This window comes from Orbicella faveolata, unplaced genomic scaffold (assembly GCF_042242905.1).
Source record: "Orbicella faveolata isolate gen_17 unplaced genomic scaffold, um_ofav_v1 contig_12, whole genome shotgun sequence".
Taxonomy (NCBI): Eukaryota; Metazoa; Cnidaria; class Anthozoa; order Scleractinia; family Merulinidae; genus Orbicella; species Orbicella faveolata.
The window spans coordinates 3,631,364-3,658,079 of NW_028301539.1; the positions used below are offsets into that span (position 1 = coordinate 3,631,364).

The following is a 26,716-nucleotide window of genomic DNA, read 5'->3' on the forward strand; positions in this document are numbered from 1 at the left end:
GACCTTCAAAGCTTTGCTCTAACGAGTACGTTTTTCAAAGATCTCCCTTTTCTGTATGAAAGCAGGGGAGTGTCTTTATAGATCTCCCTTAGCAGAGGCTGATTTTGTATTAAATGCCATTACTCATAGGACTGTTTTTACAAGATTAGGCACAGATGGGCGATATTCTGTAACAAACGGCCAAATTCTTTTGCGCGTTTTTTGCTTATTTTGTAGAGCCGACGTTTTCGGTACGTTAAATTTAATTTCTGAGAGAATGTTTTCTAAAAGGTTATCTGGATAACCTCGGTCGCGTAATCTGCGTTTGAATTGTGTTATGTTTTCTTCAAATATAGCTATTGAAGAGTTGGTTCTCAGAAGTCTTAAGGCTTCGCCTTTGCTAAAGCCTTTCCTGACGCCTGGAGGGTGGCAGGAGGTGAAGTGTGTGTATTGGAAAGTTTCTGTCTGTTTGAAGTGCGTGCGCACGTCGAGAATGGATTCCTTCTTAAATCTTTCGCCCTTATATACTCATGTATCCAGGAAAGTTATTTCTGTATCTGAAATTTCAGCCGTGAATTTTATGGTCGGATGATAGTTATTTGCTAGCTCTATAAACTTGTTTATTTCCTCTTTGTTTACGTTCCATAGACAAAAGACATCATCGATATATCTTTTCCAAGTGAGCGGCTTTAATTGGCTGCGGTTAATGATTTCTGTTTCTACCGTGGCAATGAAAATGTTGGCAAAAGAGACTGCCATTTCTGTGCCCATTGCGGTGCCGTGTGTTTGAAGATAATTTTTGCCGTTAAAATGGAAAGATTTTTTTTTTGTAAGATAACCATAAGTATATCTCTGAGGTAGAGGGTAGGTATGGGAGGTTTGTTTAGGTGGAATTTTTCGTATGTTTTATATACAATGGGGATTCCTTCCTCCTGTGGGATGTTAGTATATAGGCTTGAAACGTCCATTGACACTAGCATTGTGTCCTTGGGGACCTTCGTTTTCTCTATAAAGTTTAAGAAATCTGTTGTGTCTTTAAGGTATGATTCCTGAACTTTAGCAATAGGCTGAAGGAGGTAATCAACAAATGATGAGCGTTCTGTTGGGAAATCACAGCCAGATATGATTGGCCTACCGACCGGGTTTGGTTTGTGAATCTTTGTAAGGGTATAGAAAACTGGAATTCGTGGTGAATTTGGCGTTAGGGATAGCCATTTGTCCGTCATTTCATCAATATGGTTACCATGGTAGAGTGTTTTAATGAGTTCCTTGACTCTTTGAGATGTTTCCGTTACCATTGGTAGCGCTAGGGACTCGTAGTTTTCTCTTTCGTCCAGGCAGTAGTACCTGTCCCTCTCGTATTTTGTCTTCTTTATTCATAATGACAGTTGTGGTCCCTTTATCTGCCTTTTTAACATTGATATTTGTGTTTTGTTTAAGCTCGTTAATGGCTTGACTTTCCCTGTGAGGGAAGTTTTTTTTTTTTTTTTTTAATATTTTGACCTCCACCAGTTGTGTTTTGACCTCTTCTAAATATGTTTCTAACGCAACCGAGGGTTGAATTGGCGGCTCCCAGCTAGATTTCACGTGGAAGGGGTGTGGCTCTTTGTTCTGGCCGTGAAACATAAACTGTAGGCGCATTCGTCTCGCTTCGAAATCGTTTAAAAGTTGTAGCCTTGTGTGACTTTCGTTTGTCACTGGCGTGGGAATAAATTTGAGGCCCCTTGACAATAGGTTAATTTGGTCGTGTGTCAGTTCGGAATCTGAGAGGTTTTTGATGTATCGTTTCTGTGATTCCAGTGTTTTCTGATCGATATCGCGTCTAAGCTTTTTTCTCCGTTCGTTGCGTTTCTTGGCGCGAATGACGCGCTTTGGAACCCTTTCCCTTATAGAATGATCTGTGGGCTTAAATGAAACATTGGGATAAGATTCACTCTCTTTATTCTGTTCTTTCTGAATGTTTAACATCATTTGTTTGAGTTCGTCCATTCTTTTCGGGATGTTTTCAATTCTTTCTTCATGGTTGTTTACATTGAATCTCGGTTCACGGACCGTGTAATGTGCCTTATTCTTAGTAAAGCGTTTCATCATTGCTTTTACGCTGTTTCAGCTGTTTAATCCCGTGGAGATAAAAATGGATGACAGGTCAAACACGACTCTTATCATTATTGTTATGCCTCACTGAGATTGAATAAATTTTTCATTTAAATTTCAGTTGCAAATTGCCTATAACCGTCTTCACACATGACTGACAGGGAAAGAAAGCTTTTTGATGGCGATGCCGATCGATGATGATCGAATTTGAAAGCGTGCAATTTTCACATCAACATAAATTAGTGAATTTCTGGGAAGGCTCGCTGAAGCAGTACACTGCATCTTGGTATATGCTGCAGCGGCCGTATTACTACTGCATCAAGATCTTTATTTGCGATTAGAAGAGTCCTTGCCTTATCAACTGGAATAACTGTGAGGATCACTGAGGCTGATCTCGACAAGCACATGAGAAAGTCTTATTCACGGCACATTTCTACCTTGAACACGCAAGAACCTCATGGCGTCTAGAAGGTTAGCATTAATCAGGAAAACATGTATGTGCTTGTCAAGTGCTATCGAGGAGCACGACTCGATCATCTTTCAATGAAACACAATGGAATCGGCTCAAGCTAGCACCAAATTTCACTTAACATTATGTTTTAGAATATACCACACAAATGAATAGTGCTTTCCGCACAGTCTGATTGGCTAGTTCGGAGGTGAATAGCAAGTACTATTCACTTCTGAGCAAACGGAAAAAACAAAATGGCTTCCCGCTTCGCTTCGGTTCCCGAAAATGGCAACAATCGCCCGATTATTCAACTTTTATGGCACATACTAATTCACTTTAGTGTGAAAATATCCAGCACTATTCGCCTCCACTTTGGTGAATAATTGTTAATTATCCGGATCGGTAAGGCAGTCTATGAATCGACGCAGATGAATTGTTGTTTAGAGCTGTTCTTCTGAGCGTCATACATGAGAGTGATTCTCAACAAAGATGTAACCAACATAACCTTTTCAAAACTCTCCTGGCAATTTAGAAAGCATTTTATAGGCGAATCTTTGCCGACGTCATTGCTTACATTTTTCCTCATTAACATACGACTTTGCGCATAGAGGGCATCATGGTAGACACGAGTTTACTAGAAAAACTTAAACAGCTTGTGAAACTTAGTAAGTGGTGAAATTTTTGGCTCTTTGGGTGTAATATTCGAGGAGAAATTGGCTTTCATAAACATCAAAATTTCTGTGTGGCAAAAGCGCTAATGAGCTCATACATTCTTTGTAAAATTTTGAGTTTTTAAACCCTCGTTGCACAAAAAGTATGCAATACATCGCGCTCAAATTCCTTGGGACAGTTAATCGTCCTGTGCCCTTTCAATGTTCAGTATTAATCTCTTTGTAGCTCCATCAGAAACTGTATCGCTTATGGTAATGAGGCAAACATTGTGAACAAAGATCCTCCTATAAGTTAAGCTGTGAAACTCTTAAATGGGTGAATGTTCTAATATAATCTCTGCCAGTTGTTTCGATTTCATCCGTATTAGACTGATTAGACAAGAGAAAAGAGAATTCAACTCCATCTTCACCAGACGTTTTAAGTTATGCTTCAGTGACTCCAGATTTAAATGCAAATTTCTGTAAAGGTGGCTGAAAATAGTTTCTCGCATTTTTCTATTAGTTAATCTTTGATGAATTATTGCTACCAGTCCTAGTTAGTATGTCCTACAACAATGTTTTCAAACATATCCCAAATCATTGGCTTACAAGTTTTAGTCATTTTCTTGACATAACCGATTACCATAGCGACGGTACATCCTGTTAATTTTTTTCATTCTAGCTCTAAGTAACAATAATTAACTCAATCAAAGGGGTCTGTGTAGTATCCCGTGTAAAACCTTTCCTTGTCAAGCGGTCCACTCCTCCTAGTTACTAGTCCTTTGCAGCTAAAAATTAGGTCACCGCGCTTCCTTTTATGTCAGCAAAATAAAAAACGACGATCGTGCCTTCATCAACTCCAAGTCGATAATCAACTAAATCAAAGTGGTAGCCATTTATACTCCTTACCGGCTGGAGAGAGGCACTTTGAAAATGAAAAGGACATGGCACGGATGGCCGGGGGGTACTCCCTTACATGGGCCATATAGGTATGTGCGGTCCCAAAGGGTATGGTTTTTTAGCCATTTCAGTCACTAATAGGGTATGGATTTTACACCATCAACAAAAGCGCTTCATAAACTATGCTCAGGGCAACTGTGCCGGCGGCATGCCACAGGGGTCATTAATAGGGTATCGAATTTTTGTCTGTGCGAAGCTCACATTAAAGTGCACCTAACCCCAAAAATTTTTTTTCGCTAAAACGAATCTCCTTGTTATTTGAAATAGTTCTGCGAAAAAATTTTTGGATTCCGTTAAATCCTCGATTTTCTGTGCCCCGACGAAATCTCGAAAATAGCTCCAAAACACCGCCATTTTGTTTCACGACCGAGTTTGAGGAGAATGGGTCTAGCGGCTCTTGTGACGTCTACCCAGGAAGGTTGGATATCTCACGTCCTCTCATTTCCTGCAGGATGGTGCAATACACATTCGAAAAGTGCGCAGAAACGCCTTCCAGAGGTGCTATCGGCTGTTGCAGCAATATTCCAGATTTAAAGAAAGATATACTGTACAATTAACTGACGATGATCGGCTAATGGTGCAACAAAGACGTAAACGATGGTTGATTTTGTCGAACCGAAACAAGCGAACTGAATCTGTGAGAACCATTGAAGAACTCTCACTGGAATTTGTTCCGCAGACTTTCGAACGCTATTTTCATAAATTTTCTGCTTAAAGCTAACCAGCATTTTGTAGAAATACTACCTACAACCTATATCTTCCAATCCCGCAGTATTTATAACATACAAAGTTGTGTGTGATCCGATCATGATCAAGAAGCGTTATACTGATATGTAAATAGATCGCAACTGTACGCCGCTAACCAACACTTATTTCTCTTTCGATTTAGATGAAACTCGAAGATTAATCCTTTAGAATTACATGATAACAAAATTGTTAGACTCACAGAGTTTTTCGAAGGTTTGGAAATCAGCAGTGCGACAAAGATTCTGTGATATAGTGTCGAAAATATGACCGCATAACATGTGCGGACCGCTTAGGGAACACATCCTTTTCGCTTATCCGACGAATTTCGCTGCAAACTTTGAGAACAATTTACATTGGTTATTTGGAGTTACGACTTAAAACGTGTGAAAATGTGAAATCGGTAATTGTATGAAATGTTTCCTTCCGCCTTGCTTCCCGCAGCTTCAAAAATACAGGTCCAAACAATACGATTTTCAATCGATCGAAGCCAATGTTTTGGAGGTCATCAAGTCTCGAAAACTGCGACACGTACGTCGCTCTTATAAACATGAAGCATTCAACTGAAAGTAAAACACAAGCTGGATTTAACAGAACAATCACACCTTGATAAAATACATTCTCGCTAAGGACAAATGTAAACGGGCTATAAACATGCGTGGGAATCTTATGTTCAGTTGACGAAATTACCATCCAAAGCAGTCCTTGAGTTTTCTTTCCTGTTTTTCGTTTGCCTGCTCCTCCACTTCGTATCTAGCTTTCCATTCCTAATATACAAGCAACTCGTCCGCAAAGAAGTCTTCCCCTTCGTCGCTTGAAATATTGTAAATTGCTCTCAAAGCTCTAAGCAGTGAGTTCACAGTTGTCGAACGTGCTCGATCGAAGTTTATTTCGGAGTCTTCCGAATCGAAACTTAACTCTGACTCCAGTGACGAAAAAGAAATGATTCTGAGACAAAACTTGGACGTTTTAGTCCCAAAATACATCGGAACGATTAGTTTTGTGTTCCATTTTCTCGAGCAAATACAGAGAGTTGACTGAGGCGCCATTGTGTTTGGTTCCTGGGTAGACGTCATCAGGTACCGCCGCCCCAGACTCCCTAAAACGCGGTCGTGAAACCTTCAAGCGCGACTTTGAAAGGGCATAGAAAATCGAGGATTCAACCAAATTCAAAAATTTCTTCGCCCAAATGCTTCGAATAAAGTCTAGATTCGTTTTAGCGAAAAAAAAATTTGGGGGTTAGGTGCACTTTAAGCTGGCAGCAAAAGTTTGTCCGTTTACGAGAATCACGTGATCGAAAGAAGTCTACCAATCCTATAGATGAGAAGATTGGGTACTAGTTGACTTGTGTGAGTGGATTTTTTGCCTCCTTCGTGTTGGCCGTTTCGCTTTTGTGTACCATTCATCGATATTAAGATACTTCATTTTTCTTTTCCCAGCTTTCAGTTGCCAAGGTAGGGTTTTTTTTGCATGTATCGAAAATCTATCTTCGTATCCTTCGTAATTTCTGTTTTCATTTATGGAAAATCCAGCTTCTTAATTTCGTGTAGGCTTTGAAAATATTAACTGCAGTTGTATTGTTTATTGATAGCTTCCTTTCATCTTTCCTTCAGGTTTTCATATCGGGAGTTATTTTGCTCACACAAGCCACATATCCAGACTCGGCTTGTGGTTAGTGCAGGTTGCACAGGGTCTGGTACGTTTTCGCAGGCTAAAATTTATCGGCGAAACGAGTCATTGTAATTTTGCAAGCCAATATCTCGCTAACCAACTTATATGGGCTTGAACTGATTGATGTTAAACATATTTTCAGGGATTGTCAGAATTTCTCAGAAATTAAAAAAGACTGTAATGTACTTGCATTGTACTTGCATTGTTAGAAATACACTTGAACAGTATTAACAGACACCCTGTTCCTGCTTATTCAAGATCAAGTTCAAGTTAGTATGCGAACAATACCGGTCAAGAATCGGCTTTCATAACCATTTCGTGAATGCAAAGGATGTCTTCTCGCGTTTTAAGGATCAGGTCTGAAATATGATGTGCATGGCCTCAATTACGGACAACGATGTCGTAGGACAACGATGTCGTGGAGAATTTGCTACAATTCTCGAAGCTAAGACGTTAATTCTCACTCCAAAATTGAAACAAGCTGCTGCACAATACAAAATGTAGAATGAAGTGATGCTTTGGTTGACACAAATGATGTGCTACAAAGTGTATATATAAGGCAAACGAATGATGTGGAGGAAAATCTAGACCCTGCAATTTTTGATGTCATTGATTCGATCGTCATTTTCTGGGAATTAGAGCATGCATGAAAAGGACACGCACCCCAACTAAATGTAAACGTTCTAAACGTAGACAGTATCAAAAATTACTTGCGAGTGGCTTCCAGGATAACTTAAGCTTGTTTGTTTTAACCAATGTCGAGGTAAAACACTTGTCACAACACATTGGATATCAAAACAAATATTGTAGAGGGATTATTTAAGTTTAAGATAAGAATTCTACTCCAATTAACTAAAATACTGTTTTCGAATTAAAATTTCTGAAATTACTCCAATTGTGATGGCACAAATGTCTTTGTGTTTTAAAATGAGGTTAAAAAGCTTGCCTTTGAAAAGTTTAATAGTGTTGACAAACTTTAAGAGCAAATGTACCCAAAAATCAAAAATAGTTCGGTAAGGCTTGAAAGACCGAATTTGCCCTACTGTTGCATATAAGTAGGCCTTAGTAAAAGTAAAACCGCTATGTAGTTTTTTTCTTCAAATATCTTGGCATTTCCGAGAAAAAGGACATTATCGATTTAACGTCCAGACATCAATCTAACGAGTGCTAACTGGGCTGAAAATCGACCATTTTCATTCGATTCGCATTTCGGCACTATTGAGCGCAAAAATTTGTAATACAACCAACTTAATGCAGAACTATTCCTTGTCCAAAAAAGCCCAGTTTTAAGAATATTGGATTAATCCAACTATTTGGCGGTAAACAAAACCAAAGTGTTCTCCAACGGTGAGTTCGTCAGTCGGTAAAAAGAATTCTCATTTTGACCATGTGCCATGTCTCGGAATTCCAAAAGATTTAAGATTCTAACTATACCAGGATAGGTCTTTCAATACATGTAAAGTTTAGTTTGGGCAAATGATTAGGCACTCGTCAAAAAATTGTTCAAATCACACACAAAAAAATTAAAATAACGCCAGCAGTCGAATGCGTGACCAAAAGTGCTACCATTGTTTTTGTCATCAAATCACTTCAATTCGAAATATCACAAGAATATCAGCACGACTTAAGCATAAAACAATATAAATATGTTTACCTTAGCTGGGTTATCATGTCTTGACTATCAAACAACATTCCCATCCTGTCATTTTAACGATGTTCCATTACCTGTACGCATTCGTCTGGTGAATCTGAATCCCCCAAATCGCTCAATATTACCAAGTTCCTTTGTACCGAAATGTTCTTACGTTTTCCGTTTTGTTGTTCGGTACAATCAGTCAACCTGCTTTCAGGCAGAAATCCCCAGTAATTAGCAATAACAAATAAGCCGCCACCTTCGATCGTCCGCGTCTCTTGTTTGCATATTGTCCAGCAAAAGTCTTTGCACACCGGGTAGGGGTAGAGTGGGGATTATATTCGAAAGAAAAAGCGTTAGAATTTTTCCAATATCTCGATGTTAGTTCTCATTCAGGGCCTCCTTACTAAGTAAAGCGATAAAATGCTACACACTAACAAGGTCTTTGTGGCTTAAAATTCAGAAAAAGAAAAGTAACTTTGTTTAAAGCTCTGAAATCCCGACCCTCACCCCCATGTAAAATATGTTGTAACGCACCGGTCTCGGATAAACATTTTCAGTCAAAATGGAGGCCTTTCAAACGTCTTCAAAATGGAAACCCGAAAGTCACACGTGGAATAACGTTTTAGCAGTTACAACTGGCTTAATCAAACGACAAAAATAACACAGATAGAATGACACATCCAATAATACATACATGGGACTTGAGACAGTAATTGTTTTTCTTCAAAGTCGGATATTAGTACTGACAAGAAATGCAGGGAAAGAATCAGTTTGCAAGATTCAGGATACTACAAACCGAAGTAGGTAAACATGTTATTTGTATGTGTATGTCATTTATACTGCTTGGTAATACTGACGTTTCGAACTCGGTAGCTGCTGGCGTGATTTTGTGTCTTTTGTGAACGAGTTTGAGTAATTTTTTTACGAGTGCCTAATCATTTGCCCAAACTAAACTTTACATATATTGAAAGGCCTATCCTAGTATAGTTAGAATCTAAAATCTTGTGGAATTCCAAGACATGGCACATGGTCAAAATGACAATTCTTTACACCTGACTTACTAACTCAATTTTGGAGAACACTCTGGTTTTGTTTACCGTCAAATAATATTAATCCAATATTCTTGAAATTGCCCTTTTCTAGACAAGGAATAGTTCTGCAATAAGCTGTTTGTATCACAACTTTTCTGCGAAATGCGAATCGAATGAAAATGGTCGATTTTCAGCCGATTTTCAGCCTAGTTGGGACTCGCTAAATTGCACGAAATTGAGTCTGAAGGTCAAATGGAAAATGTCGTTTTTCTCGGAAAGACAAAGCTATTTCAAGGAAAACCTACAGCCTGTTTGCACTCTTGCTAGGGGCTAGCTATATGCAAAAGACGAGTGAATTTGAATTTTCTAGCCTTGCCGAAGATATTTGATTTTGTTTGATTTTTGTGGGAATTTGCTCTTAAGAATCGAAGGTCGAAAAGGGTCAATTCATACCTCTCAGGTTCGTGCTTTTAACCAATCTGGTTTTCTTTACAAGATCTTATCAACTTCAGAGCAACAAACAGAGACAGCGAACAACGTCAACAACATCTCACTCAGAACCCTACCGTGACAATCAAAACACAAAACTATAACAATATCATCTGATAATTTCCAGGTCAAATGCATATTATTCTTTGGAAGACTCGTTCTGTCTCCTCCCAACCCCTTCTCTTGAAATTTAATCAATGAATATCCCCTCTCTCTTATCTCACGCTCTCATGTGGGTAAACAGGTAATAAGTAAGCATTGTGTGGGTTCACCCTTCCCTTCAACGTCTATAAACAAAGGTTCCGAGTTCCAAGCTTTAAATAATACTAATTTCCTCGTCGATTTTGATAATGTTATACGATCTAAAAAATTGTGCTGACTTTCTCACCCAGAGGTATGGAGCTCCAAGAAGTCAAGCGTAACATAATGGTAAAACCACCTCCAAAGGATCCTTTGAGTCAATCCTCGGGTCAAGATGGCGCAGCTGCTTTAGATAAAGGTGCTGAAGAAAAGCTCATGTCCGTGGCATCGGCTAGATATAAAGCTAAATTTGAACCAACACCTTTCAAGGAATCACTACATACGTGGACGCAAATCACTGGAGACCAATCGAAGGCGGATTCTCCCATTCTGGATAAAAACAGCAATGCTAATAAAGGGGAACCACCTCGTAAAACATTACCCCTATTGGTAAGGATTGACGCAGCGCCTATCAAACCAGCTAAACCGGATTTTTTGAAATTCAGGCTTAGAATGTGGCAAGATAAAATCATTTTCGCGAACAGGGTGACCACTGCTGCTCACACATGCAAAGAAGGTAGGCCAAAAACAAAGTCAATATACCATTTTATAGCCAAAAATACCGTGGAACCTCATTAACAAGACCACCTGTCGCTCAAAAAAATGGTGGTATTAAAATGGTTCTCAAAATTTGAGATGACCGACAACGTGTCTTATTCGGGCCAAAAAGTGGTGCCAACAATGAGGTAGTCTTATGTCATTAATGAGGTGGTCGTAAGGCCAATTCCGCAGTCTAAGAATTCGAATTGACATACTGAGGCCACAAAAAATAAATAATTTTATCCTTGGGCACTTTTTGCGCATGAAAGCATATTATTGTTATTTCCGTATTACTAAACATTTATCGAAAGCTTCGAGACGAGAAGAGGGGGACTTAAGGAGCCTCCGGGTATTTGAAACTTTTCTTTCTTAAACAGCATTCTAGCTTTAGTCATCAAAATCGGTGGCTTTCTTAAAAATACCATTTCGGTATGTCAATTGCTTGGTCATGTGTTTTGACGTTTCTCTGTTTTTTTTCACGTGATTCTTCGGGACAGAAGTGTCCCCAACAAAATGAAGCCCTGTTCTGATGCATTGGCCAGCTAGCAGGTAAGACAGATATTGGGACTTCAGAAGGCACAGGGTGGTACTCCCAAAGAGGATGGGCTGAATGCATGGGAAGTGTTTTCATCAGACATAGGTTGACCGAATGAACTTTCAGGTTTGACTAACTATTCTTCTGTTTTAACAAGATGACGATTTTTACGAAGACGTGGCATCTGAACTTCAAAGTAGAAATCAAGGTAATTTTTTGAATGGATATTCACCGAAAAAGCCGCATTCAATTTTAATTACCCGTGAAAACACTGATATGTGCAAATAAGCTAGACGTGACTAACCAGGGGGCGTTGTTCGTCTTCCTCCATACATGTGTGCTATTGTTGTATCTGAACTTAACAAAATTCTCCAGTTCTCTATTCTTATACTTGTGTGTTGAGACACGTACTTCGTGAAGACCTAAGAGGTTTTAGTTTTAACCAACTTTATTTTTGCTTTAAAAGAAGAGGAATTTGAAGAACATGAAGAGACTTACGATGGTGTGTCATCTGTACTTCAACGCGGAAATCTAGGTAATCTTGTGAAAGGATATTTACCGAATTAAAGCAATCAGTTTTAATTGCCCGTAGAAATAGTTTATACGCAAAGGAACTAAACTTACTGAACATATGACAATCGTTGCATGAGCTCGTGTAGTGCCGAGACGATTTTTGTCATGATCTTGTATTCAAGAAAGGCGAATGGAATGATATTGTCTTGTTCAATTCTTCAAGCAATTGGATGGTGCGGACATTTCAATTTGATCTAGACAAAATTGATGGTATGAAACGACGACAAAAACTGGCATGAGGTGCCCACGTTTTAAGTTGAAATAAGACTCTTCAAATGATTTGTGGAAAGCGAACGACGCAGGGTGTTCATCTGAACTATTCAATTCAGACAATCTCCTCTATATTCTGAAACATTGTGAGCAACGAAAAAGGTTTACTGAAAGATCCGAAGTAATAGCGTTTCAGAAAATTATATGTTTATGGGGAGCAGGAATGGCGTAGTTGGGAGAGTGTTCACCTCCCGCCAACGTGGCACCATAGTTACTAACTATGGTGGCACGGGTTCGATTCCGGCCCGAGGTCATATGTGGGTTGAGTTTGTTGTTGGTTGTCCCCTTGCTCCGAGGGGTTTTCTCCGGGGTTTTCCGCTTTTCCTGACTCCACAAAAACCAACATCTCCAAATTTCGATTCGACCAGGATATGAGGATCTGCGTCAAAATCAGCGGCTTCCTCTCTAAATATTGTAGTTCGTTATTTATAATTAATCCTTCCATTGAAATAAACCAAGAGTTAACTTGTTTGTAATGAAAGGCTGTCATCATGCATGAAGACTACAGATTACTCAGAGTCGATCACGTTCACTGACGTTTAAAACGAGAAGACTCAAATTGAAGGAAATGAACTTTCCAGACGTGTAAAATCTAATTTTATGCTAAAATCTGTTTCCACTCTCTAAAAGAAATTGTCTCGGTTTTGGATCTTCCTATTCAGTCGAGTTTTGTTCTACATTTACGAGCCTTTTCTATTTTACGAACTCTACGTAATTGAGATCATTTACATTCTGTGGGTTTTTGATTTTCCCTATCGAGATGGCATTTAAATCCAACTTTTCTTGTATTTGCGAAGTAGAAATTAAAGTTCACCAAATCTGCTATATTTTCAGCCTTTTTTACGATAGAACTTCCCGCTTCCCGCCGCATATAAAATGAAACTAAAAAGATGAACCCTTGCTTGCTTGTGACCAAGATTCTGTGAACCAATCAGAAAGTAAAAAATATATATACTAGGAGTTTCAATGTGAAAGTGGGTGCTGGCGTCAGAGCTTGAGTCAGAGCTTTTCGACTCAAAGGTTGAAAAACAATTGGACTCGACGGTCGAATGAATGCTCTCCACGGATGAAATCGACACAGAATTTGTCTCAAAGCCCAAACAGTCATTTGAATTTGCAGTTGAATGGTTAGCTTCAACGAGCGATCCACATTTTGAATCTATGATTGCAAGCTTTTCCATCGCCTCAACGGGCAAATGTAACTCAATGGTCGAATTATTTACCTCAAGAGAGATTTTAACTCTCAAATTTAACGCCTCAACGGGCGAAGAATACTGTGTATGATTTGCCTCGTTTATGGTGTCCTTAATTTCTAACAGAGCGGGACGGCTGTACACAGCTATTGCTCGAACTCCACGTGCATTCACAAGTACCCCGGATATAAAAAACGCACTCGATTGCGCATGTCTCCGATCTTACATCCAACAAATTTTGCTTTTTCTCGCCATTGTAAAGAATAGGCCGCTGTCTCGCTAGGGCTCGCCAACAATTATTTGAGGTTAAGAATGAAATAAAGGGAGTCGTTCGTTTTGTTCCCTATAAGCGGTTTATAGTTGTATCTAAAGTAAAAAAAATTCCCTAGTTCCCTGTTCTTTTACTGTTATGTAGGAATGCGTCGTACTTTGTAAAGACCAGTTTCATACCTGACGTGTTTTCAATTTCACTAACTTTATTGCTGTTTTAAAAGAAGAGGATTTGGAAGAACATGAAGAGATTTACGAAGACATGGTGCAATCTACCCTTAAGAATGTAAATCAAGGTAATCCTTTGAATAATTATTCTTTACCGAAACAACTGTACAATTTTAGTTCGCAGAAGAACAGTCTATGGATTTATAGCTGTATGCAAACTCAATATGCATTGGTAACAGTACCCTGGGAATTATGCAAATGACAGCTAACGTATTTTAAAGTGTTCCACCCCATCACTCTACTGGAAGAACTCGCGCACATCCTTGCACTCTCCTCCTCGAAAAACAGGAAAAGCGACTGACAGCTTTGCAGTGTTACCACTCGGTTGTGAATTAATAGTAACCCTCATTCTCTCTACTGCTTCACACAGCTGGGACACTTGATCATTCATTTCTTCAGAAGGAACTTACTAATATTCCTCTATAGAATCAAAACTTGACTCTTCCGATTCAGGATTTGGCTTGCAAAATTCAGAATTTCGTTCTGTGTTTTGAAAGCTGCGCTCCGTTACGGTCAGGTACAACCTTTTCGTAATTATCTTCGTCGTTTTCCGAGTCAGTGTGACAATCGCCCATACAATACGAAAGTTCTGAACCTTCTCTCAGAGTTGGAAAAACGTTTTGCGGAACCATAGCAGGCTCTTGCGCTTGGGTATGAGATGTGCTGACTGAACGCCGTAAAGATCAAAGGGACTTAAAGAGAGTTCTTCTTTCTCTTGGAGGTGACGGCGCGAGAGGCGTGTTTAGCGATTCGGGTAATCTACCGGACGCAGTAGTCTCCTGAACCTCAATTTAATTTATTCGGCCAGGTCTCGAGTTCTTTGTCTAGTAATCAGGGATGAAACGTTAGTCGACTCTTAAGAACCAGATTTCAAAAATGAACATTGAAACAACCAGCGAAGCAAAATTATCGAACCATACAAAATCTTTCGGGAAAAGCGAAACTTAAACATTGCCCTAACTCACCATAAACTGAACTGCACAAACTACATTGTCTAACTGAGCTTAAAACGGAAGCGTGCCCAGTCATTTTTAACTTACAAGTCTTTTGTCTTCAAAAAGGTCCAAGTTCTTCACCAATCTTGTTAGATTCTTGCTTGCAGACGCGAGGAGGTAACAAGTCTCTATCTTTTATTCGGACACCTTTCCTTCATCACTATCCCCCCGTCTTATCTTCTACTTCTACTTCTTCTTCCTGCTTTAATACTACTTTACTTGGAAGTGCACACGCACTTAAATACCATATCAGTAGCTATGTGTGGGCCATACTGGAAGAACTGACCTTGGAGGATTAAACAATCTTTTAGAATACAAACCCAAACACTTAAACGCGACTTTCAGAAGGGGACTGCAAAGTTCTTGAAACAATAAATAGGAGCTAAAGTTTAGTAAACTAGAAACCCAAACAGGATCTTTGTGGGGGATTCAGAACCAAGACCAGTAGACGAACCCAAACATAGACCATCGATCGGGTATTCTTTGCAGTCTAATTACTCTTGATAAACTAAGATAGACAACTTGGAATCACAAGACTTTCTGTGTGGGCAGTCGGGTCCTAAAATCACAAGACTAACGTGATAAAAATTATAAACAATTGGCGATAATGTACCATAGATACTTTAAAATTCTATACAAGTTTGTGAGCTTCACAATACTTGTACTTAACTGTAAGCAAGATTCTGTGAACCAATCAGAAAGCGAAAAACATTTTATTTGAGGTCGAGAATGATTAAAGGGAGTCGTTTGTTTTGTTTCATATAATTGGCATCCGTGTTCTTTTACTATCATGTAGGAATACGTAGTACTTCGTTAAGACAACCTTCATAGCTAACATGTTTTCGATTTCACTAATTTTATTGCTGTTTTAAAAGAAGAGGATGTCGAAGAATATAAAGCGATGTACGAAGACATGCCATCTACCCTTAAGAATGCAATTCAAGGTAATCCTTCAAATAATTATTTTATCAGAAGAACAGTCTATGGGTTTATAGCTGTATGCAAACTCAATTTGCATAGGTAACTGTACCCTGGGGATTATGCAAATGGCAGTATAAAAGTATTTACAAGTGTTCCACCCCATCACTGTACTCGAGGCCGCAAAAGCGAAGCGGTTAGCTCCTTTGGATATCAACCCCGACTTACTCGATGGCTAACATCCAACAGGTCCCTCACGTTGTATATTTAGCAGTACTAGTACAAGCAATAGCAGCACAGGTTAACAGCAAGGCGGCAGTTTATTTTTCTTCAAGTAGCTGGTTTTAGACGGGGTTAACTTTAGTTGGGCAAATTTGTGAGTAGGATTAGTTGCCTGTACTGCTTGCCTGCGTGGCGAAAGGTTTTTGTACTATTTATGTCTGACGGGCTCATTTGCATGGTGAAATTTATGCTGATATATGCCTGTGGGGCTCGCCGGTGTGGCTAATTGGTACTGATGTGGCCTGTGCGGCTTGCCTGTGTGGTGGAATTGAATTGTTAATTGCTACTGTGAGCTTTAATTTGAAAACGTGGCGAATTTTTCTTCATACTATTGCCTTCGAGGCTTAACCGCTCCGGGTGTCCAGCGTAGTAACTTTGAACTGATAATACCTGTGTGACTTTTGAACTGATAATACCTGTGTGGCTTTTGAACCGATAATGCCTGTGTAGATTGCCTGTGTGGGTTTTGGACTGATAATTCCTGTACATGTGTATGCCTGTCTGCAGATCGTGTTCAAAGGACTTCGTGTCTCTTGTTGTGTCTCTTGTGTTTTGTCGATACTCGATAGTTTCTTATAATTAAGACTCAAGTAAGACTCATGTCAAAACAACAAGGCTTATGTACGATGAGCTAATCTCCAACCCCCAGCCTGTCCCACCAAATTCAGGTGCAGTTTGTTTGTTTGCTTGGTTTTCTTACGGTCAATACCATTTTTGTCCCGTTTTGAAGTTGTAGTTGTCCTTAATTGTCCTGATGATTTGGTTTTTATATATCGTTCGTTTTATGTAACTCTTTGATAAATAGAGTTTTTCCTTTCTTTGGTCCCTATCTGTAAAATTTGTTGTCGTTGCTGTTTTAATTTTGTTGTTTTTAATTGATGTTCTTGATGTTGTTGTTCTATGGCCCTACACAATGTTGATATAGCGTTCGCTGTTCATGCTGACCTTCACATAAACTCTGACGATATATCAGCCATCCTCACTAAAAAACAGGAAACAAACTAATGATAATATTTTTCTCCTCCCATTTTTAGCGTCAATCGCAGAAGCTGTCCAGGATGTCGAATCTTCAAGCGTTATAACAAGTGAAGGTGGATTAATGAGCCTGAAGGGTGTCAAACTCGTATGCCCTCCTGGAGCTGTGGATGATCCAGTGACCGTCAAACTTGTTTTAGAAGAACCTTATAAATACTGTGGCCTAATACTTAACCATGGACTTGAAAATGATTTGAAATTTGGTGCACCCATCATCAACTGTCAGCCGAATGGCCAGACGTTCCAAAAACACGTGAAGCTTTTAATAGCATTAGACAATGAGAAAGAAAATTCCAGTGAAGCCTTTCTCGTTTTGCATGGCGCACCAGCCGGAGGCGGAAAGATCTACTGGGAGGATATCACTCATAATTCCAAGTTTGATTTGGAAAACAAAGAGCTATCAGTGAACATCGATCACTTTTCCCTAATTGCAGTGCTGGTCAGGTTAGCTTGGGTTCAAACAAAAGAAATTGCAACGCGGTTAAACCTCATATCTTTCAAATATATGTTGTCGGTTTTTTTCAAAACCAGTCACCAAAATTTACCTTGTGATGAGCTCGCTTTCGTGTTTATGAGCCAGGATATCTACAAGGAGTAGTTTTACCGAGAACACGATGATTGCGCACTAATGAAGCTCAAAAGTGATAGGTTTGAGGAACTTTGTTCCAAAGTTAGAAAGGAAAGCGGTTTTATCTACAATTACGAAAACCTGACGGTTTCCGTTCAACTGGGAGAAGACTACAAACCGGCCAACAACCAGCAAGAACGAATCACATTTGTCGTAGACTCTTCCGTTTGGTGGAGTACTGGGCATGTCGTCAAGCTGCCATTGCACGCCTCTGGTACTGACGCCAAAATCCTGTGTGGAAGGATTGTTGTTGAAGGCGAGCATGGTCATGTTGGAGAGGATCACTTCTGCCAACAAGGTGAGTTTCACTTTTAAAACCTTGCCACAGATATAAATAGCCAGACACTCACACGTCATGCCGTTTTGCTTTATTCAGCATCCAATTGAAACAATCTACTGGTAAATTACCCGGATCATGGTAATTTATTAAATACAATAAATATAATAATTAAACTAATTTGAGCCGGAGTATGAATCGGCCAAACCATGATTACAAAGATCCGCAGGCTACTTGGTATAGAAATGGAAAAAGAAGAAACATGCATTTTTACAACATAACACACAAATTCTATTACAGATCTGTGTGGCTACGTGAGGCGACTTTTAGGGGTAGAGAACGCCATTTTCAACCTTAAACCCCTGACCCTAAAGCTCGGATTGTCCAAGGAAACGTCAAATGAAGCTGTTACATGTTGGCAATGCGAGGCAAAGCAACTGGAAATTATTTTGCGACGCTGGCGGGAGGCACATAAGAACACAGACGATTTCGCGGTGCTCAGAAAAGCCTTAGAAGGGTTGCAACCTGAAGGTAAAAATGCTTTTTTTCGCGTAGATTTCCTATGGGAGCCTGTTTTGGCGACTGAAGGTAGGCTGTCCTCTCTAAGAGTATCTTATCCTAGAGCTGATCTCCTTGTCGTGGAACTCAATCTGAACTGTGGCACTAGCTGACATGTTGCCAAGTATTCAATAGTAAGTGTTGCTCTGCACCCGTTGCTCCAAAATGAAGCATTTCCTTCGCCAATTTTGTTTTCAGGTGTCCGCGCAAGATAAAAAAATCAAATAGAGAGCAAGATTTGTACAAAGTAAGAATGAGGGCAGTCACGTTTATATAGCGACAAGTCCTATTCATAAAACTATTAATCTACGTTTTGTGTAGCAGTGTTCAAAGGATTTTTTCGGCAAAGCAACCGTACTTGATTTTACAATACTTAAATTACTTGAATGTACTTCACATGATGTATTCCATTTCTCGTGTTCTCAGACTACAGAGTGAAAGAAAGAGGGCAAATGCACATTGAGCATTTGAGGGAATTTGCTGTTACGATCGTGGGTTTGCAGAACACGGATCCTAACATGACAAAATACTTGGGACATGAAATTAAAACGCTCTGCAGCTCCATTTTGAGAGACTGTTGCATCGAAATGGCAACCTCCAAAGAGGATTTGGACTTGGCAGCTTCAACAGAAAACTGCGCAAGTCTTCTTGAAATCTACAGACAAATACCTGGGGACATTGCCAAGAAATGTAAGCTCTTGGGCACGACTCCAGAAGAATCCATTACAGCAGATTTCCTTGTGATTGTTCCTCAACTTGTACAAACCATAAAAGAAATCTTTCGAGATGTAAACGTTCCACACCAACAAAGTGGATTACGAGGAGTACCTGATGAAACAGCCCTCCAAAAAATTGTTTCAGATATTCAAGAGGCTTCAAAAAACAAAGACATATCTAGGCTTTTCTGTGAAGTGTCATATATTCTTGAACACTTATGTCTCAACAACAATGGCAATCGCTCCACCGAAAACGAGATACATCAGTGGGGTGGCTCCAATATGATTATCACAATGCTTCAGTTCCTGGAAAAGTTTTTCCAAAGTTCCGAAGAACAAAGATTGTACAAGCGATTGCACGTGTTTTCCTTTACCATTAGAGACATCATGTCAAACCCCACCGCTTTTGAAGGAAACTTCCTTCGTGATTTCCACAACGTTGCACTGAGTCTGTTGAAGTTTGCCAAGTTTGATCCATCACAACTTGTGAGATTTGAACTGAGTGACCCAACTAATTCATGTCACACTCAAGGCAACGATGGATTGAAGTATGACAAGTCAAAGGAAATCTTTTCTCAGCTGTTCTGGATCAGTAAAGAGTCTGACGACGAGTTGCAACTTGAAGCAATTGCACATGTACATATCCACGGACGCATCCGAAGCATTGGAGCATTTGAATCGCTCATCGCACTTCCCGCATCCTGCAGCATGGCCATCGACAGAGTTCCAATCGGTTCCCTTTCCGTAGCAGTTAAACGTGAACACGACGACTCTGGAAACCTTCGTGTTACTCTTTATGCAACACAGAAGGAGAAAATCAGCAGGGCTTTGAAATACCTGGAGGACGAGTTAGCAGCAGATGTGGTTGACTTGAGTCAAACTGAAATCACACCATCCCATCTCAAAATGCGAAGCTTCGCGAAAGCAGGAACACTCGTCAGACTACGTTTGGTTCACAAATGGGGATCAGAGGCGCTTGTCCTTGACAGCAATGATTTTATGACCCTTGCTGATTCCACTGCAGGAGGAGCTTCTGTGCCTGACCCAGAAATAGCAGGTTTGTGGAAAAGGGGTTTCATACTAGGGGTTTGACAATATGAGTATATCAGCGTTCGTTAAGCAGAAAACATCGCCCCTCATCAAGCCTAGAGTTTACTCTGATCTCCTTTCGGCTGGCGCTCACCTCTTCCCCCGCTAGAGAGAAGTCTTGCCTTTAAAACTTCCATGCTGTTGACTTAACTCTGCAGCCGGATATTTGTAAAGTTTTTTTATTGGTTGTTGCTTGATTTGGAATTTTACTCTGTAAAGGACAACCAGAGACAGTAAACTTTCTCTGTAGAATATTTTGGGTGGCGTCTCATACGCCTGTTTTGCGGGGAAAGGATATGATTAAACGTCTTAAGATAAAAGTATGTTTACTCAAGGAACCACTTTTTTAACTAAAATGTTGTCCAGACTTATATACAAAGCCTGACTACAAAATGTATCAAAACTAGTTTCTATCCTTTATGTTTTACATGTTTTCCATTTCGTTCTGAGTGACTGCTCTAAATCATTTCAATTTAATATTTTCATATTGATGCCAAAATGAATTTCATTCAGTTTTCATTCCGCTCTTTCCGCAGAGATCAACCAACCTGCCTTAAGGAGTGAATTGCCAGCTCTTCCAGTAGCAAGTGACTCGGCAGTTGGAAATTACAGCAGTAACTTTGTGATGGATCCCTCAAACACTGAGTTGATTCAGAGACATTTACACGAACAGCGCGGGCACTTTGGTGAGAAATTATATTTCTTCCTGTGGGTTCGTACTCATACACACACAAACATTACATGTTTAATGTTTTGGCAAAGTCAAGAAAAAAACTACGGAGAAATGTAATCAGCTGACGGTAATGGATAAGGGACCGTTCATTTTCTATGAGGGAGGGGGCGCTGGTGGGATTTGGGAAGCATCATTTAAAAATCGCATGACCCCCCCCCCCCCCCCTCAGCTTACCAATTTTTTCACATGGCCCCCCCTTATAGCGGTCATTTTTTGGGATGACCCCTCCCCCCCAAAAAAAAATGGAACAAACGATATTTAGATTTCAACTTTTTTGATATTTCTCTATTATCCCCCTACTTCACGTTATAGTGCTCACTATGACGATAATGTTTACAATCCCTATACTACAGAGAGCTGTTTAAAAAACAAATCAAAAGAAAGAGAAGTCAATTTCGGATCTCCTAGTTATGGCTCGCCCTGAGCGTGTGGCATTTGGCCTCTCATTGGCATCTTCCTCATCTGAATTGATGAGTGCAAGAATGATGTCACTTGAGTCATCTTCTCCCCCAGAGTCAATGGCATCATTGTCATTCTCATCATTGTCACTTTTATCCGTTTCACTGCTGTCAGCACTTGCCCTGTTGTCATTTTGTGTCAATGTCCTGGCATTTCTCAGTGTTGGTTGGCCAGCTCTGAGAGGACTCTTCTGCTGCAAGCGTGAATGTCTTACAATTGCCTTTACTTTCTCACTCTTGCTGCTTCAGCCGGTGGTGGTTCAAGTACTTGTTTAGTTCTGGAACACGTAGCTTTTTAAGCTTGGTTAGATCTTCGCACAACTCAGTCCAAGGATAATCCTCATATGATTTATCTTTTGCGTTCCTACTTAACTTTGCCTTTTCTTCTGCTCTCTTTTTCCTTTTAAATTCCAGCACTTCAAGATGCTGAAGATAATCCACCACAAACTTTGATTTGACAATAAACTTATCTGCAAATAGAGCAACGCACTCTGGGTCAGATAAAACCAGCCTGCCACTTCCATGCTCTTTCTTCGCTTGGACCCTCGGCTGCCAGTCATCTGGATCACGCCTTTCTTTTGGGGTCCTCTGGTAGGAGAGGTAGTGGTATTCCGGTAGGCAGGAATGGTCAGGAACTGGTTTAGGGTATCTTTCTATGGGTGGTCCAGTCCATTCACGACAAAAAGAACAAATTTCTCCTTCCTTTTCTTGACAGGACAACTTTAGAAACTCCCTGTAGTTCTCCCCCTCCTCATAGTGCTCATTCATAAACTTCTCAATCTTACGGAAGTAACAGTGGCCTGGAACAGAGTCTTTCCTTGCTCCTGCATTGTGATACTGAACCAAGTACGAAGTGTTGTGAAAAACCTGGAAATCTGTTGATGTGTTGTGTGAAACACATTGTTACATTTAATTTACAGATGTCTTTATTTGGAAGGTTTTTACCTCTACTCTAGTGATAGGCATGTATAAATGTTGCCCTTTGCAGGTAAAACAAAAAGCTACACAGCATGAGTGTTCTCAAATCTTGCAAATAGTGGATTACTTTTTATAAATTTTAGCATACTTGTTGCGGTTTAAATTTATCTATGGTTTAAAATTTCTTAATTTTCAATGTCTCAAGTTCATTGTCATAATTCAGAACAAAGAGAAATGAAAATCCAATTGGTTTGAAAATTTTAGCCAAACCTAAATTTAAACCACAACATACCCATGAAGGGCTTTTCCAATCGGGAAAAGAGCGCATTACTACATGAGAATCATGAAAGAGACTCATTCCAAAATGCGCAATAATGGCGAAAGCGACAAGTCGTGTAAGAAAAGGTTTACAGCTGAACGATCCAGGCAGTTTGACATCTTACAAGCAAAAGCAGCAATCTTTCTAAGTGCGGATGGCTGTTCAGAAAGGGCGAGTGAATTTTCCATGCCAGGGTACCAAATGAAGCCCAGTGATGGAAGAAAACTGAACTTCTCCATCAAAGAGCACAGAGCAATGGTGGAAAAGTTGAATGTCATATTGAAAGATGTAAAGGAACACGATTCCACATTCTTTCAGTCCAATGGGCTTGCTTTAAAGCAGGGCGAAGAATTTGCCCTCAGTTTTAATGTAAAACAGATCAAATGTATAGAAGCTAAGTTGACGAAGGTCACGCAGGACATGGAAGCACTAGAAAATAAGAAGAGCAATTATAACAGCATATTCAAGGGCATACTCAAACAGCACATCAAGAAAAGGAGAAGGAAAAAAGAAAACCGCAGAAAGTCAAATGAAAGAAAGAGGAAGCGTACTGAAAACAACGTCCAACGAGTTTATGGAATCTGTGTTGGAAACCCGCTAGGAAATGATTTTCCACAATGCCTTGTGTACCCTCCTAGAACGGCCGTCCCGGAAGAGTGTATTAAAGTTGAGGATGTTGTCACGTCGTTATTTAGAGGAGATGGGCCATACATCGCACAGCTCTTGGAAGGAAATTATTTCACCAATGCTGCAAGAAGCAGAATCACCACAAACCTTGAGCAGGAAGTCAGAGATTATGTTTACACCTTCATGTACCCTGAAGAGTACACTCTGACGGAAAGCATTGCTGCTTCTTGCAGCATCGGTGAAAGAGACTCCCATAGCAGCACGAGCGGCGACGAAGAACTCGACGACAGCGAAGATGAAAATGAGTGCCAGTGAAAGTTGCATTCGAAAATAACAGTGTTAAATACTTCTTTTCAGTAGCTACAAATGCTTTTTGTCGCCAAACGTTTTTTTAAAGCAGAAGGAAAGTTTGTAATAAATTTGTATCCTGCCTTCTATATTTATTCTATAACAATTTTTTTTGATATTCAAACATTATGCCATTTTAAAGTTTTACTAAAATATTTCACATGACCCCCCCTTTTTCCCTTATTTTTTTGGGATGGCCCCCCCTCGAAAGCCATTTTTTTTTTCGCATGGCCCCCCCTCCCCAAATCCCACCAGCCCCCCCTACCTTATAAAAAATGAACGGTCCCTAAGGTTAGTATTTAGGTGGGGAAGTTAAGTTAACACAGTCACTTTTTTTTAACTTTTATTTCAGAGATCCACTATCATCAGAATTTCCTGAGAGGACATGTGTGCGTGGCAGGAAAGAATACGAATCTGAACATGCAACTGCCCAGTACAGAACAGCGGTATGAAATGGAATATTAATTGTGTTTACCGTTTCTCAATTGATTGATCAGTGTTAAACACCCAATGCAGCAGCGCCTCTTGTATGGTCGTTGTTAGAAAAGTAAAGCAGCTTTTCTCGCCGGCTGGCTCAAGCGCCTTCGCCGGTCGCCTGATGGCCCCGTTTTTGTGTCTGATTGTATTCTTGTTACAATCTACCCCTGTCTTTGGGACCCTTTGGATACGCGTTGGTACGTGGCCTTGAGAGCGTTGAGAACGGTTGGCTGAAAACAATAAATGATCGTAAATTTTTTACATAAGTCGTTCCTTGTTAGTCTTGCCGGGTCGAAAGTAAATGGTTAAATAAGTTTAACTGTTTGAATATTTTTAGTTCCCTAGAGGCTGGACCAAGCTATGCTTCTCACAAGTGTTTAACAGCAGGACCTGGTACACAGGAAGTGTGAATCATTACCATTCACTGTAAATGGACAAGTAGCTTAGCTATAACAGGACAGTTCACTCCGATCATGCCATGGAGGCAAGATCAAACTGCCTTGTTGTAATCTTTGTTATAATTTTTGCCAACATAAAAATTCAAGTTTTTAATCAATTACCAAATCTATTTTTTTCATAATTAGCCATTTTTGTATAGCCGATTTTACTATTTACTTTCCTCATTTTTACTACAATGTAAATAGCGTGGATGCGAAGCAATTTCGAGGAGAAACTACAAAATTACCCGCAATTTCTTCGCATACATTTTGGATCATATTCAGAATAGAAACAACGAGTAAAAATATACAGCCATACTACACACCAAAACATCTAAGAAGAGATTTATTAGTTATTATCTAGACAGTTTTGCGTGCGCGCGCCGACCTGTACGGCAAACAGGTTTTCTACCGTACAATATCGCTGATTGTTATCCAACTGCAGCGAATACTGTCCAAATAACAGTGCAAATATTCCGGCAGTGATATTGCACAGCGAGGCCCTATGCGCCAACTTGGCGCCAGGGGACAGGTGAAGGTGATATTGTACAGTAGAAAACCTGTTTGCCGTATTTGTACAGTAGAAAACCTGTTTGCCATATTTGTACAGTAGAAAACCAGTTTGCCGTACAGGTCGGCGCGCGCACGCAAAACTGTCACACTCTCCCTCTTTCATTGATAAATTTATTGACTACAGCAGTTGGATAATAAATCTCTTATTAGGTGTTTTGGTGTGTAGTATCGTTGTGTATTCTTACTCGTTGTTTGTATTTTGACTCGCCCTACGGGCTCGTCAAAATACGGCACAACTCGTAAAAATATACAGCGATACTACACACCAAAACATCTAATAAGATATCTATATTTGTACTGTTATTTGCGATACTACAAACCAAAACATCTAATAAGATATCTATATTTGTACTGTTATTTGGACACTATTCGCTGCAGTTGGATAATAAATACACATATTCCATCGTTTAGCATGTAATACGTATGGGTTATTGACCAAGTGTGAGGTCAAGATGGCTGGATATTGGCCAAGTTCTTTTTTTGCGTGTTTATGGACCGAGACGGAGTCGAGGTCCATAAACTCGCAAAAAAGAACGAGGTCAATATCCAGCCATCTTGACCGAACAAGCTTGGTCAATAAAGGATTTATTATATGGCTTTCGCGGAAATTTTTCTTGCGGGACACGGCGGGTAGTCCCGAGCGGGCAAGATAGCTCCATCTTGCCCGCTCGGGTAGCCAATCACAGCGCAGGATTTGATTCATCTTGCCCGCTCACGGAGCTAGCCACATAATAAACATAAGTATTTTTCGAGTTCGTCATAAATGACTGCAGGTGAAACTTTCACTGTTCGTGGGCGCACAGAATTTCATTATATTTGATCTTTTTTGAGCTGGTGAATCTAGAGGCGCCTACGTTGTGAGTGTATTCGTTTCCTTAAAAATAATGACTTAGAGCCCAACTCTGAATAAAATATTTTAAGAATGGTTCAATGTTCCTTCCCCTGTAACAGTCGTGAAAGACCGTAATGTTATGTTGTTTTTACATCCGAATGTAAGCCCTGTTGTGGGACAAACTGCGCTCTGCAGGAGTATAAGAAAAATGCATAAAAAGTACAAACATGCAGTACTTTCAGTTTATAAAGTGCATTTCCCTTCAATCTTGCCCTGCGCTTTGTCCTCCACAACAAAAGGAGAAATTTTGTTATAATAAGTACAAAAAGCTTCCAGATTAAAAACATTCAAATATTAGCCCAATGCAAACACAGTTCAGAGTATGGTATTCGACGAAATAAACGTTGGATATAACAGGTACCTCAATAGATTTTCTAGTGTGTTCTAGCACATCACGTTTAAAATCGTCGTTTGAGTACTTCCATCCGCCCTGCAGTTGAGGAAGGCTCGTAAAAATAAATTTTATTATATTGACACGAGTGTTTTACAGGAAGATATACCATTCGCTCAATTCGACAAAAATGCATTCGGGGCCGGCGAGGCGAATTGCCCCTGGACATTTATGACGTCATGGTTCGTTTTTTGACGCTTATTTGTGCAAAAAGTCAGTTAAAATGGCGAGCAGTAGATTGTTGTAAATAGAAAATGGCACGTTTACTTGAAGATCTGAATTTTATTTTCTAGTAGTCGAGTATTCATTTTTTTTTTTTTTTTTTTTTTTTTCTAGTAGTAAAAAATAAAATTCAGATCTTGGCGCCGCCGTGTGGTTCCTGATCCATCTTACAATTCCTCAGCAGTAATAATCCTTGATTTATTTTCGCA

At 39.8% G+C, this 26,716-nt stretch overlaps 2 pseudogenes across 1 annotated transcript; one reads left to right on the forward strand and one right to left on the reverse strand.

Annotated features, from left to right (window-relative positions):
• Window positions 1-5: 5 nt before the first annotated feature.
• LOC149116147 (uncharacterized) lies at window positions 6-750 on the reverse strand (annotated as a pseudogene).
• LOC110063576 (uncharacterized) lies at window positions 463-25,928 on the forward strand (annotated as a pseudogene). Its single transcript, XR_016205336.1, has 12 exons — window positions 463-2,544; window positions 10,098-10,522; window positions 11,238-11,288; window positions 11,547-11,615; window positions 13,611-13,682; window positions 15,485-15,553; window positions 16,844-17,770; window positions 18,050-18,280; window positions 18,734-20,080; window positions 20,649-20,798; window positions 23,868-23,961; window positions 24,330-25,928. The product of XR_016205336.1 is annotated as an uncharacterized LOC110063576 (transcript).
• Window positions 25,929-26,716: the final 788 nt, after the last annotated feature.